The following is a 12,096-nucleotide window of genomic DNA, read 5'->3' on the forward strand; positions in this document are numbered from 1 at the left end:
AAAGTCAGCTCGTCATCATGCTACCTGTGAACATCTCCCTGTTCTCCTGCTACTAACTACCCTGCTTGCTGAATCTAACTCTTTGTTGGTCAAGGTAAGGGCAGGTCACCTAATCATATCTTCTTGATCTCTAAATTTCTATCTATTTCGAACGAATGTACCCAGTAATGTAATGTTCATTCATCTCATTGCCAGTACACCATGGACTTGAGTTTAATTTGTTCTGTAACATGTTACGATTTGCGTCACATCAATCAATTGATTGATTATGAAAGTTTTCCTAGAATGCAGTCAGGTACACTACACAGGTTTTGCTTCGACGACCAAAACATAGATTGCATAGAAAAATGTATGATATAATTCCATCTTTCTCAAGCTTTTATGCAAAGAACAAGTTACTCTCTTACCTGGTAACGTTCTTTCGATGTGATGGTCCGACGACGTATTCCATATTGCTTCCTCCCTGCCTTCCCCGCTACAGAATTTCTTATGCGATTGCAGCTTACGTTTCCGCAAGGCTTTCTGTGGGCATACTGGCAGAAGATTGGTGCCACACGTTCTGAGAAAACACTACAACTGAGGCTACGGGCGTTGTGCGTCCTACTTATAACATCCGGTGACGTCAGCTCGATGGACGCCCTCGAGGACAGCATATCGACATCATCGATGCAGGACGCAGACGCCGAAAGATTTTCCGAAGCAGCACAGCTGTGGTGATTACTGTCATAGATATGGAATACGTCGTCAGACCCAATACCCTCGAAATAATGTTTTAACGATGCAGACTTTTTTTCTTTTTTTAACAGCATTTCCGACAATGCCTGCATGTATGGTTTACGGTTGCCGTTCTAAGACCCATAACAAACCTAAAGGCACAATAATGCATACATTCCTGAGGAATATAGATCCAATAAGAGAATGGGTCAGATATTGCGGATTTGCACCGGAAGAGCTTGAAAGTAGAGCCCAGGATGTCTTGGGGGACTTGAGGGGTCATCGATTCCGCATCTGCAGCCTGCACTTTACCACAAATATGTACAACCAATAGCGGTACACAAAGAAGCATTGACTAAGAACGTCTCCTAAATTGCTTCCAAGTGCAATTCCAACTCTATTCATGCACAAGCTGCCTCAGGTTCATGATTTAGCTGTAGGCCTTGGGGTAGTGAACAGGTAACTACATGGGCGGATTGGTGTTTTAGGTGTAAATGTTCCTTATAATACTTTTGATATTGACAAGATTGTATTGCTTTATAACTAAACCCCATTTTGCTGTACATCTGTCCTTGGTTTTAGGAGCATAGAAAACTATTTATGGGCACAGAAAACTAGGCTATAGTGCCCTTGGAAATAAGCATAATCTTTTTGTAATCTGTTGCTTTACATGTACATTTTTTTAGGTTAGCGTTTCTAATTCAAATCTAATTTTCCCTTTACAATTCCATGACAATGCACTGAATATGAAGGAGCAAGATTCTGCATCCATGTCTTTCCCGGAGTCAACAACAACTTCAAGCGCCCATCAGGTAGTTTTATTTTGCTATTCAGTTCCAGAAAATTATGCATGGAATTAGAGATAATATGATAAAGTTTACGTATCCTGTCGTTTATTTACATAATGTTTCATTTATGGGTTTTTATTGATATGGTCTTCATCACATTGTGTGTGTTCAATTTTTTCATCCATACTAAAATAAGTACTCTGTTACAGTGTGATACAGTGTGATGCTGGTAGTTCGACTACAATTACATCATCCTGCTGTCATGATGCCTACCCCCGGTCATCCGGATCGAGTTCATCAGCCCTGGGAGCAGGCATCCAGATACTTGTTAAAACCCCAGCAGCCCCGGCTGTCTGGGTTCAGTCCTGGCGCCTTAGGCGCCAGGATCATCTTAGAAAGCAGTCCTGGCGCCATAGGCGCCAGGCTCATAGACATTACTTACCTCATGCAGACCATGCCGCAAATGAATCCAAGCCAATGTGAGGCCTGGATGGGACTATTTTGTTACAGGGACTATTTTTTACTCAGGTGTGGTTCTGGGGAACTTCTTAACTGGAACTACTTTGGAGGCTATTTAAACCACGCCCGAACAGCAGCACACGCTTCGCGTTATTCTGCATCCTGCAGCGTAACGCTCACCGTGCCTGCAAGTCAGCATCCAGTCTTCTGCCACACCCGCCTCGAATCCGGAGCTCCTAGAAAAAGGGGAAAAACGAAGAAAAGGTTAGATCACAGACATTATTTTAATTCCTTACCTGATTCCGGATCCAGCAAGTCTCCGAGCCTGGAAAGGACATTATTCCAGCACGCCCTGCATCGCCAGCAGCAGCGCTGCGTTATACTCACCAGTCCACAGCATCTTTCAACTCGGCGCTGCCTCCATCATTTTCTTCGTCGAATTCCAGCACCTGGGGGAAAACAAAAGAAACAACAAGGAGACCCAAGAGAGACGACAAATACAATCTCTTACCACCATAGGCTTACCTGATTTACCACCCGAGGCATTACCCTTTAATATGCCTCATCTTCATATGCCGCACCTATAAAGGGAGAGAAAACAACAAGTTAAACTCATGCAACCTTTACCGGACAGTGTTGGGTAATACAGAGTCTTACCTGAACGCCATCAGCTGCCTCCAGGCAACATTCTTTTGAACCAGCTGCAATTCAACAAGGGAATGGAACAAGAGTGAACATCGGACATATTGAACTCTTTGAACTTTATAAACACCGGAGTCAATATTCCTCCGGAACTCCTCCAGTACCTTCAAACCAGTGAAGTAACTGGTATCTACGCGCCCCTGCATGCCATGCAGGATGGAGAGCTCATCATTTAAAAACATAAGGTGAGGTTACTAAAAGGGGATATCGGAGGTGACAAGTGGGGAGAACGAGAACAGTGGGAGGGGGCCATCACCAAAATCCACGGGTGGCTAAATCCCTTTCTCCACTTGCAGGAAAATACTTCTATGGATCAAGCAGACGAGATTAGGCGGGCCAGTCCAGACAGTCATCTCGGCACTACGCATCACGTTGGTGGAGACCGCAGCTGTCTGGGTCAGATCGACGCCCCTGTGGGAACCAGGTGAGCGTAACACCTGTGAAGCTGATACAGAGCCTGAGGTATGCGTACTGACTGTTCCCTTGAATGAAAGAAAGTATATCGTACATCTGATACCATTAGACAGTGACATTATTATAAACGAGCATCTTTTGCAAAACGCTTGAGTGCAACATTACAATCAGTGGGTTACGCACAGTGATCTCTGATCGAGTACACTAGCCATCAAGCAGGTGAAATTCGGAATGTATATTTTGACTTAATGACGTACACAGTGTACAAGGGTATCTATATAAGCATGTGTGCGAGGAAATAATTTGATTTCAAATACGATTGACTTTTTAAAAAAAAATTCTATTCTATTCTAGGGATGTATTCAAGATCGGGAAATAGAAGAGGAACCACGTGGATTCGAGGTAGCGGACCAACTTGCTGGTGCAGTTGTTACAGTGAAGAACACCGTTTCACAGAAAATCAAGAAAGCAAGGGTAACTAACAAACAATTGCGATTACAAAAAGTGTTTTGGGCTGGTATCTTCATAACATGCTTTTTTTTAAAATCTAAAGTGCTATATAATGTATGTTGGTTTTACATTGAACATGTTTTTACAACCCATCTCCTAGAGGCCCAAAAGTAAACGAACTATGATGACAAAGACAGCTACTGAAACCAGAAATGCTGCTTACCAAACTGATTTCACCATGGAGCAACTATTTTTTGAGGCACAGCGTGTTCAAATCAATAAGCAGACTCGAGATGCTTATGCCCAATGGCCAGAAAATAAATTGAATGTGATCGGCGAAGCCAGCAAAGTGTTGTTGGACCATTGCTACAATACGAGAACTCCACAAGATGAAGATGAAACTGAATAGAATGATGATGCTTTTGATACTCGCAGACCACTTGACACAATCGACAACAGCAAAAAAAAGGGCCACCCAACAAAGAATCAACATTGATGTTTTCTCCGATTCGTGTGCAAATAACAGAAGCTGAAATAACAGAGACTGAAGCCTCAACACAATTGACCGAAGAACTTGCCAATGATCTCAACTACAGTGCGTTCTGTTCAGCCGATCTGTCCACCATAGTCGAGTCACAAACCACATTCATGCAGGACGATTGTCTAATACAGGAGCCCAAATACATTGTATTCAACAGCTGTCTGGTGGAGATTATACTGATGCTGAAAGATGTCCATCCAGTGAGGGGGGGGGGGGAGTATGCGGGAAGCCATTGTTGAATGTGACCCGTGTATCACAAGGCACTAACTTGAAAATACAAGCCACCTGTGATGTGCTCCATGCAGAATTTTCATGGTCTGCTCAACCGATGCAGGGTAAAGTGGCAGCTGGAAATCTACTGTGTGCAGCAGCTTTACTTTTCAGTGGCTCCACTTTTAACAAGTTGTCCAGTTTCTGTCCATTTGTTGGACTCCAGTTCCTTTGTAAAACGCAGCAGTACAAATATCAAAGTGAATATTTATTCTCTGCTATTAGTGAAACTTGGAAAACTGAACAAATGTCAATTGAAATGACATTCTCTGACAATCGGTTCAGGCTAGCTGGCGATGGACAGTGTGACAGCCCCGGATTTTCAGCAAAGTACTGCACATACCACTTTCAGGACATGGAAACAAAAAAAATGAATTTGGTGGTCGTGCAGGTGTCCGAATGTAAATCCTCAGTGGCCATGGAGAAACATGGTTTCATCAAATCCCTGGAAGATCTCAAATCGAGGGGAATGCAAATAGACCTCATTTACACGGACAGACATGTTTATATAGCCAAGACCATCAGAGAGCAGTTTCCAAATATTCGCCATGAATTTGATGTATGTCACATTGCCAAATCAATCAATAAAAAAATCTCAGCAGCTGGAAAAAAAAAAGGTTCTGAAAATATTTTACAGTGGTCCCAGTTTTCCAGCAACCATCTTTGCTCCAACGTTCACTCTTGGACAGAAAACCAACATTTTCACCAATGTGCACATGGACCTTTGTTGGAGGAGCAGGAACGCAAGAAGTGGTTGATTCCATCTTCACATCCAAACAAAGCTCTTGAGAAGATCGTGGTTGATAAAACTATCAAGAGATCTGAAGGGACACACAGAATTCTATCACACGGGAGATTTGAAGGTGTTCACCAATATTTGCCTAAAGTACAGGCCCAGGAGATTGCATTTCGGCATAGACGGGATGCAATAGAGGACAATACTAGTGGTATTAGCACATAAAGAGAACGTAGGGCGTGAACAATCGAGGACTGCAGGAAACTTTGGGATGCTTTGTTACACAATGGCATTTACGAAAAGAAGCAAAAAATGGGTGGTCAAGCCAATATACCAGGAAATGGAATTCAATTTTGTGAAAGATCTTATTTTGACTGTTTAGGACCTACATACTAATGGAATCGGCACGATTTTGTTCCGAGGAAACCTACATTGCCACAAAACATTGCAAATGTACCTTGTCCACCAAAAGCAGAGCTTGTGGAACAGTTCACTTCCCGGTTCAAATGATTAGCATCTATTTATTTGTTCAACAATGTTTATATAAAGTGTCCACATAAAGCGTCCAATTTGTCTTTTGAAATCTATACTCTTTGTCAATTTCTTTTTGCAAGAAGTGCCTTTTGGAGAATGCCACACAGTGTAACGCTGTGCTTTCACACTTCCCAGTTTCGTCAAGCTCTTATGGGTCCTTCACTGATCATGGGAGGGTCAGATGGATAACAGCATGAAAGCAACTTTGGGGTTCTGCAGTTGCCTTACCAAACACTTGCCCAAATAGCTGAATAACTATGCATCCCACAAAAGGAATGAGACCTAGGCTAGATAAGATCACTTGGCACGTAAGAACTACTGACTAAGTAAAACAGTGCATCAAAGGGGGTTGTTGGTGAAAAATAAGTGCATTCTGACCTATATTTTCATGGGGGCATGTGTTAGGGGTTGTTGCTAATGTAAGGAAGGAGTGGGTCGGTTCAGCCCCCCCATACATTCTACGCAAAAGCGACCACTTGCTCTTGCACTCATGGGGGACGCCTCCTTTGCCCTTCTGCAGCCATGGGGAAAAAGGCCCTGACATAAGCAGAGGTGAGGCTATTGCTAGACACACTTGGACTCCATTTTGTGTACCCTCGACTCCAACTTTGGACTAGGCCGCATTCGGGCATTGCGAAGTCTCCCCTCCCCCTCAGCAGCACCACGCACAGCGAGCACTGACAGCCCCCACCTTTTTCCTACTGCACCTGTGCCTCCTAAGTCGCTTTCTCACGGAGGCCCTGAGAAAAGATGTTGCGATCAAAGAATGTATTAATTTCATTCTTCCTCTGAGATCACAAGCTATTTTTTTGATGTACCAGGAGTGTGACCTAATAAAACAAGACCCCAGTCACAGTATATTCCGTCCTAATCTAACATGTGTCACTCCAACCCCTTCTCGCCCTCATGTTCCAGACCTGTCAGCTATCAATCCCGACCCCCGCAGGTTACCTCAGGGGCAAGACCCCCACACCCTTCACCTCGCTAGTGACCTAAAGTGGAATAGTACAAACACACGTGTGCAATTTATAGGCCTCTAATATATACTTAAAAGGTATAGTGATGATCATTATTTAATACATGTCTAGGATAAGTGTGTAGATCAGTGTGGGGAGTGAGCGCCTTCACTATCAAATGTCTTATCAGAGGGGCCGATCTTTGATTTGCCGCCCTATGAGTCTTACGATTTCAAACGCAGTGGGGACAAGGTGTCAGCGTTACCAGAATATATGACCAATCCAGAATAGGTATATGGGGGGTGAGGTTGAGGTGGTGCGGGGTTAGGGTCTGGAAACCAGATGCGTTCAAGATAACTGGGGTCATGGGAGGAGGGGGTTGCAGCAGGGCTTGCTCTGACATTCTTGTACGAGCAAATTTTGTCAGGGCTCGAGACTCGCTCCTTGTGGAAAATGTTTACGGGATTTGCAGTGTGAACAGGAGACGGGCTGAGCTGACAGGTGGTGTGGGCTGGCTGTGGGATTCGCTGGGAGAGTGCAAAGTTTTCCAGAGGAACATTATAAACAAGGCATTTGGAAGTAAACTGTTTTCATTAAAGAAATTACATTACTAGAAATTTTGCGCGGCATTGGTGGATGGCAGCAAACAATTCATTTGTTTTTCAAAAATATTTCTAATGCCACTATGGTCTGAAGGGCTATTCACTCCCATTCGGAGTGAAGGTCCGTGCATTTGAATTTTGCTTGCAACCTGAGCAAACCCACACATCGCACACAGTATAAGGTTCAATTGTTTTTCGACCTTGGAAGAAAGGGAGGATTCCGAAAGGAATGAATGAGGGAGGGGTGTAATACAGTTGAATAAGATAAGGTTCACCATTCCAAAACTGGACAAAGGAACATGTAATTTCATTTTATGAAAATTCGTTGATCTGAACAGAGTCTCTGCGTTACGCTGAAAGAATGGAAGTGCCGAATATTATGCAGGTTTTACTGTAGACGATTTTATAGACGAACGAGTCAAGGTTTCATTAGCTGACCATTATTGCTGGCTTACATTGTAATGGGTTGTTTGTGGCATATTGCAATGACACGCAAAAACAACCTGTGTGTGTGTGTGTACCTGTCTTTGTCCCGGGCACATGGGCAGTCCAGCATCAAAATGCATGTGGTCCACATCTGGGTCCCCCCAGCTTCCACAAACGCCAAAATTCTATGCTAATATTTAGTTAAAATGCTGTCTATGTGTTCTTCGAATTGTAGCGTCAGCTTCCGCATCCCATTCCGAGCTAAACATACTCCATAGCACTAACCTCTCAAGCAATTTGTAGACTATTTTCCACGTTGTTGTCTCTGTGTTCCCATTGTTTCAGGTTTGTGTTCATCATTAGTTTTCTCATGGTGCAGAATTAATGGGTAAAATGATAAATTATAATAAAGAACGGCTACTGAGACACATTTCTGTTATGTTTTCCAAACAGCTACATCATGCCTTTCTGCGATTGTCATCGATTCCAGATACCGATTGATGGCTTCTTTAACAGACAGCTGCAGATACACTTAATGACGCTACACACATGATGCTGTTTTGGGACGATTGCCACGGGCCGATATGCCCTTACGCGGTACCAGCGATAAGGAGCAACCTCTCATCGTTTACGGTGGCCTAGCGCCAAGCTGATGCCGAAGACATGCGATTTAAGGTATGTCCAATGTGCATCTTATACCCAAAAGGGAAACCGCGTGACTCACGATAAACATTTGTGGATCGAGAACAAAGAAAAAAATTACCCATTTGCTTGAATATTGCAATCGTCGGATGTTCTCTGAGTGTTTATTGTGAAATAAAAGTACTTTACAAATTGTAGAGTTTTGCTATTTCCTTTAAAAGTATAGTTTTATATTCAAAATTGGGACGCGCTGTGTTGTGAGATGATGTGTGTTGATATTCCGGGTTCTTTGTCAACTTACGCTAACACGCAGGTGATAAGTGGGCGCGTTTGGCTACACTGCCCAGTAACGTCATGGAGATAGGTAGAAAATATCACTAGGTTTGGTGATGTCAGCTTCAGGGGAGGGGGATATGATTTAGTGCCGCCAGGGCCGTTCACCTTAGGGCGATGCAGCAACGGATAAGATTAGCACAAGATGGCCGCGTCCTGTTGCCTGATTTCACATGTGTAAAAATGAGGAAAACTACGGTAAGGTGCATAGGAAATGTTTGTAAGATCGATCAATGCATGCTTAAAAACACATGCCCGAAACAATAATATTTTTGAGAGCACTATTCCTTTAATTGCTATGAAAATCAAAGATTTTATTTTTGTAAACCTATGGAGGAACCAGCATTGCCAAAGCCAATAGGATCAAGAAGATGGCCCTTTGGGAAACAAGGACAGCCAAAGTGAAATGGACAATTCCAGTTCTGATGAAGATCTTGAAATGAAAAGTTAGCTAACCAGTCAATGGTTCTTGAAGAAACACAGGAGCTCAATGAAAGCCTATCTGACCACCCTTCCCAAGCCAGGAAGCACGGAAAATGGCACAAGGTAATTACAACCTAATCCCCACAGTACCTTGAGAGTGAATAAGAAATTGTAGCTGGCTTCCTTCTAGGTGCAACGTTGCACACCCGGATTCAAGCTCCTTGGTCGCGGTGACGAAAGGGGGGACCTTTGGGCAGGCTTATGTGGCAGCACTCAGAAGAAGGGGTCGGCAGCAATGGATTCATCTCACTTCAGCAGCTCTTTGTGGTTTTGGCGCCTTTTTCTTAGCACCAAGAAGAAACTAATATCGGTGGTTGGATTCTCTTCGATTACTTGGTCCTGAACTCTGGTCAGGGGACTTTTGGTGAGGAATTCCTGCCTCTGGAGATCCACACGGATGCCTGCAAAGTTTCAGACGGGTTCTATCTTCAGAAGACGATGCACTCGATAATGGTTCAGGTACCCCGGGTATTAGGATTCTGCAGCCTGGTAAAGTCGCAGCAAGTCAGGGGATGGGCCAATATGAAGAAGGCCATGAGGCTAGTTGGTCCCACCAGCATAAGGGAGGAAGTCGTCCTTGGTGGGTTTTCCCAGTCGGTGTGAAAATGGGGTCAGCACAGCTGCAAGCTTCACCTGTGCTTTCGCGGTCCTGGAAGGGGTTGCTGGCGTCTCTGCTCATTTTCTGCTTCGGATTTCTTATTCCAGTGATCGGCTGCCTGTGGTCCCACAATCCTCGCCTTTTATGGTGGAACCCATTCCTTCTCACTCAGAGCTGTCAATCACCTGGGGGTTGGCTGTCCTACAGGACAGCCAGCCACCCAGTTAGAACTAATTTGAGCCAGGCATTCCTACAGACAAAGGACAGTGAAGTTTCAGGCTCCTCCCTCACGTCCTGCCTTCCAAGACACACTGGAGCCTGGGCCTGAGGATAGAAGAAAAGCCCAGAAGGAACTGAAACAGAAAATGGCAAAAAAAAGAAGACAGGGCCCATTTTGAGAAAATGGTCACCTATGGGTGCTGTACTGCAGCCGAGAAATCAGTCAACTAGTAACCTGCACAAAAGGTAATAAAAAGTAACCACTGCCACCAACCCTTTAAGTTAGTCAGTGTAGCAAAGTTACATGAGGAGTTGGAGACAGAGTTGCAATGTAACCCCACATGAGGTGGTGTGTGCTGGACCCACAAAACAAAAGGTAAGTAGCATAAAAGCTATCTTACTAGTCTTGAGAACTGTAGTTCTCACAAGGAAATGTATTAAAACATAAGGAGATGTCCAAGGGACTTTTCAGTGACACTGCCCATAGGGTACTCGGTGTAACAAAGCAAAAAGCAAATGCCTGTATTAAACATGTGGAGTTTACCAGACTCCATAAAACAGTAAAAATAAAAATCCCGGTCAGAGAAACAGAATGATTGGCAAAAAGTTTGACTCACTCAGGAGTTTAAAATAAAAAATTACCTTGCGGTCTTCTTAGGTTAAAAGGAATTTGCACAGAAACTGAAAATTCTCCCTAACACTATACGAGGAGCGAGGAGTCAAAGTCAAGGTCTGGGAAAGCAAAGCTCAATGAGCAGTGGCCTGCTTCAGACGTGGCAGTCCAGATATTAAAAAACAGTGGCAAGATTAAGGGAGGGTGTTGAGCTCGGCATGAGCAGACAGCAAGTGCCAAAGGCATCAGGCAGACACAGATCGAGTGATTTTTGGCATGCATCTAGCATATTGCAGAGGACATGTACACTGCAGTACAGTGGTCGCATACACAAACCCTGGCCAAGCAGGAAGTGCAAACTCTTAGGGGGTGGGAGAGGGTTATCACTAGGGGATATAGTGAGATGTAATATGAAGCAGTACAAAAGAGCGAAGAGCATGGGCTCTTCTTACATTGGCACAGGGGGATTGGAAGAGGAGGCATCAATTAACGGCAGCATATGTCGGTTCAGCGGGTTTCCGGAAGGCGAAGACATTATTTCTGCACAGCACGGCAGACACGGCGCAACAGGATTTTTTATGGGTAGCCTTAAAAGGCTGACAGCATTGCCTGCCAGCTCCCCAGGGGAAGTTTTTTTGTCCAACAGCCATCATATCTGCTGCTTCTGGAGGCAGGCAAACAGACATCCGGAGGGCTCGATATAGGCAGTGAATCACCCATTTTTAAATGGTCAGTAGAAAGGTTGATTTTAGGCCCAACGGGGTTGTCCAGTTATAATGATCCAATGTGGGGAGGATCAGGAGGGCCCTCCTGTGCCACGATGTTAGGGGGGCAGCGGCCAACAGTATTTTTAATTAACCTTGATGGAGCTTTGTCAAGCCTCACATATTTAGCTCTATCGCACACCCCACCAAGTCAGCGTCTACACCGGCCTTCAAGCACTATCATTTATCAAATCTTGGGCTCTCTCCTATAGATAAAACACATACTCAAGTGCCACCACCAAACCCCATAGAAACATACTGGCACTCAGAATGTGTGTACTTCCAGCTGTACTCAACACCTCAGGTTTCACACCGGCCTCTCTGCCATCACTAACAAACTCCACCCTGCTTAGAGTTATGACTAATAAGAACACCAAATGGCAGAGGTGCGTTAAACACAGCCTCTTTGCATAACATGTACAGATTAAATAAGGCTAGAGAGCCAGAGAACTAAAGCATCAAGAAATCAGTAAATGCAAATGCAGTTTAGGCTGGCTCACATTTACCCTTGTAAGAGAAAGCGCTAAGCAATTTTAGGGTCAATGCCAGTTCAATTCTCAACGATAAGGCACAACTGAGCAATCTGTTTAGGAACTAGATCGAAATCAATGACTCATTGGTTTCAAAAACATAGGCAGATGGTGACAATGCCGATCATCAACGTCTCAAATTAAGCTGGAATGGACAACCAATGAGCAAAACAAATTACAAAAGCATGTTAAACTGTCACTAATCTTGGAACTTGGAAATCCTAGTAAAAGAGCATACTATTAAAGCATTCTAAATATTTACAAATCAATCCAGTTTAATCGAGATCATGTGTTGCTGACTGCATATTACTGTTTTTTTCTC

At 43.9% G+C, this 12,096-nt stretch overlaps 1 protein-coding gene across 2 annotated transcripts in view; it reads right to left on the reverse strand.

Annotated features, from left to right (window-relative positions):
• KAT5 (lysine acetyltransferase 5) overlaps window positions 1–12,096 on the reverse strand; it is an 804,909-nt gene that overhangs the window by 300,618 nt on the left and 492,195 nt on the right. The window lies entirely within an intron of this gene.

The sequence above is a fragment of the Ambystoma mexicanum genome, chromosome 2p (genome assembly GCF_040938575.1).
Source record: "Ambystoma mexicanum isolate Mex_15411 chromosome 2p, UKY_AmexF1_1, whole genome shotgun sequence".
Taxonomy (NCBI): domain Eukaryota; kingdom Metazoa; phylum Chordata; class Amphibia; order Caudata; family Ambystomatidae; genus Ambystoma; species Ambystoma mexicanum.